The 3691-nt window shown below is 41.2% G+C and overlaps 1 protein-coding gene across 1 annotated transcript in view; it reads right to left on the bottom strand.

Moving 5' to 3' along the window:
- Ncor1 (nuclear receptor corepressor 1) overlaps positions 1 to 3691 on the bottom strand; it is a 159604-nt gene that overhangs the window by 126763 nt on the left and 29150 nt on the right. The window lies entirely within an intron of this gene.

Raw genomic sequence — 3691 nt, 5'->3', positions numbered from 1 at the left:
AAAAAAAAAAAAAAAAAAGAAAAGAAAAGTTGGCAAAAAACAATCTAAACTAAGACTGGGCATTCATAACCTCCATGTGTGATTTATTTGGGAGCTGGGTGGTGGGCTCCTCAGAAAAGCCAAGAGCTAAAACATCACACAACGAACTATACTGTATTTGGAATTAGTTTTTACAATACAGTATTTTTTAAAAGATTTATTTACTGGGTGGTAGTGGCGCATACCTTTAATCCTAGCACTTGAGGGCAGCAGGCGGGAAGAATTCTGTGAGTTCAATGCCAACCTGGACTACGTAGTGAGTTCCAAGACAGCCAGAGTTACATAATGAGACTCTTGTCTTGAAAATACCAACAGAAAAAAAATTTGTTTCACTTAATATGCATGAGTGTTTTGCCTGCATGTGCACCTCTGTATACCTGGTACTCAAGGCAGTAGCAAGAAGAGACTGGGATCCCTGGAACTGGAGTTATGGGTGGGTGCTAGGAAATTAACCAGGGTTCTCTGCAAGAGCAACAAGTGTTCTTAACCTCTGAACTACCTCTCCAGTTCCTGCATTTGGGATTCTTGCTAAATGGTACAAAAATAGCTTCTTGCCACCACAAGAGGGGACAGTGGTTATGTTAATTTGTTCTCGTGCAGGGTCCTTTGCATTATCTACATACATATTCTTCTGTAACATCCTTTACATAAATATACACAATGATTTTTTCCCCTGTGCTGGAGATGGAACTGAAGGCCATAAGCTTGTCTGTCAAGTGCTATACCACTGAGAGATATCAAGCACCCTAATAAACTTTACTTTTAAATCAACAACATTAAGAGTGAAAATGAGCCGGGCGATAGTGGCGCACGCCTTTAATCCCAGCACTGGGGAGGCAGAGGCAGGCGGATCTCTGTGAGTTCGAGACCAGCCTGTTCTACAGAGCTAGTGCCAGGACAGGCTCCAAAGCCACAGAGAAACCCTGTCTTGAAGAAAAAAAAAAAAAAGAAGAGTGAAAATGAAATGTTTAGGGATAAAAACGACCAGGGAGATCTAGCCTAGTGAGGACATTAGATTCTACTGACCTCCTTAGCCCTCAAGCCTATTAATAAAATGGATTTATCATCATATAAACATATATTTCATATTTATTAACTATATTTACACATTTACTGAATATACACACACACATATAAAATTTTTAAGCACTCTATACTCTGGTGGGTACAGCCACTTTGGAAATCAGTCTGGAGATTCCTCAACAAAGTAGATATGGGCCTAACACATGAACTAGCCACTCCTGGGCATAAGCCCTAGGGAATCTATACCCTACAACAGAGACACTTCCAAATCCATGTTCACTGAAATTCTATCACAATAGTTAGAAAACACAGCCAGCCCAAATGTCTATTGTTTGATCAGTGGACAATGAAAGTATATGCGACTATGGAGAAAAATGAAAGTATAAAACTTGCAGGAAAGCCAGGCAGTGGTGGCGCACGCCTTTAATCCCAGCACTCAAGAGGCAAAGGCAGGCTGATCTCTTGAGTTCGAGGGCAGCCTAGTCTACAAGAGCTAGTTCCAGGACAGGCTTCAAAGCTATAGAGAAACCCTGTCTCGAATAGATAGATAGATGATAGATAGATAGATAGATAGATAGATAGATAGATAGATAGATAGATAGACAGATTTGAAAGAAAATTACAGGAAAATGGATAAAACTGGAAATCATACCAAGTGATGTAACCAAATAAATAAATAAATAGATTTGAAAGAAAATTGCAGGAAAATGGATAAAACTGGAAATCATACTGAGTGATGTAACCAAGGCTTAGAAAGATGAAAATCACATGTTTTCTCTTATATATAGATCCTGGCCCTAAGTCTTTTGTGTGTTTATCTGGAGTACCTAAGAAACTAGAATGGGAACAATGGTGTGGAAGTCACGGGGAGACAAGCAAGACAGTACTATATAGGGTACATGGGGGAGGGGGGATACTGAAAGTGAAAAAGGATCAACAAAGAGAGGAGTGGAGATGAAGGAGGCAAGGGGTTGGGGATGAAGAGAAAAGGTCAAATAAAATAAAGAGGGCATGAGAAAAACACAAGTTAACCAATTATCAATCAAAAAAGGAAATAAAGGAAAAGTCTAAAGGTAGCCTTAAGACTAGACAAGGCAGCTGGACAGTAGTAGGGCACAGAAGCAGGCCATCTCAGTGAGTCTGAGGCCAGCCTAGTCTACAAAGCAAGTTCTAGGACACCCAGGACTGTTACACAGAGAAACCCTGTCTCAAAAAAAGGAGGAGGAGGAGGAGGAGGAGGAGGAGGAGGGGACAATGACAACTGACTAAACAATGCAATGCAGGTCCAAGCAGCAATAAACAAAAACTCCAGTGCCAAATGTAGGATGCCTTTGTAGGAGATGGTCAGAGGCTCCGTAGGCCACAAAAACAATTGCCATTTCTCTTGGCTACCCACCAAAACTAGCTGATATGACCCTACTGCTGTAGACATAATAAACCTTGGATACAAGGTATAGAGAAATCAAGTTGAAACTGGCCTGGAAGATTCGTCTCTGTTGGCTGATCTCATGGTGCCAGATGATGCAATGCAGGTGAACTGTAGGGTAAAGACATTGAGAGTCTACAAACTATATCAACCTGTTAGGCAAGAAGTGTTAATTAGTGAGATGGTAGCAGTAGTATTGCAGGGATAACAACTAAGGGAAAAGAGGCTATAAGAGCCAGAAAGGAGTTTAGGTAACATGGCACTGGTGTGGACATCAGAATGACTTAGTTCAACTGGCTACTTCTACAGTATGTTCAAACAATTATGAGTAAACAATAAAGGTGACTGTTATACTACTTATTATGTAACCAGTACTGGAAAGAAGCCACTTGTGTGATTCTCTATAAAATTATAGTCCTTGGGACCAAGAGTGCATGTTCTTGCTTATAACATGTTCAGCCACTCTGTACATCTTCTTTAATCTCCCAGCTCCCCTCAACCCTCCATCCCCAAACCCTGAACTCTGGCCCCAAGACCAACGGCTCCCTAAATGGATCTGGGACTTGCTCTACAAAAGGAATTTCACAATACTGTATGTCTGGTTTAAGAGAACCTAAAGTGGCCATTTACCTGAACTGACTTAGAATCAAGACATCTCCTAAATAGCTGTTTATACCCACAGACAAAGGCTTAAACAGAGCGTCCTCTTCTCTTCTTACAGCAAAGAAAGGCAAACAGGAAGACCCATGGCTGCACTAAATGTGAGAATAAAGACATTTACATCACCCCCCTAAGGTCTGGAGAACACTGTCGAAGAGAAGATGGAAATAATGCAAGAGCCAGAGGATGGGAATGGGCTACAAAACACCAACTTCCAAGTATGACAAAGTCATGGCAACCACAAACTCACAGCAACACTGTATGCTGGCACTGGGTCCACAGAAGACCGGTCCTCCTAACAGTCAGATATAGAAGGGGAAAGGACTCATGGTAGCCTATGACACACTACTGATCTAAAAGCAACCAACAGATTCTGGGAGAGGCATAGTATCTAGTTGCATACCTACTCAGGAACCCACATGTCTGAAAGTTAGTCACATAGATGGCACTAGTAAAATTATAAAACACAAAACAAAAGCAAACTAATAAGTAGGGGAAAGTAATTTGCAGGAAGAAGGGGCCAGTAGAAATGGGAGAGAAATG

This window comes from Microtus ochrogaster, chromosome 7, assembly GCF_000317375.1.
Source record: "Microtus ochrogaster isolate Prairie Vole_2 chromosome 7, MicOch1.0, whole genome shotgun sequence".
Taxonomy (NCBI): Eukaryota; Metazoa; Chordata; class Mammalia; order Rodentia; family Cricetidae; genus Microtus; species Microtus ochrogaster.
The sequence above is the reverse complement of the archived record's forward strand: the minus strand, read 5'-3'. Positions and strand labels throughout refer to the sequence as shown.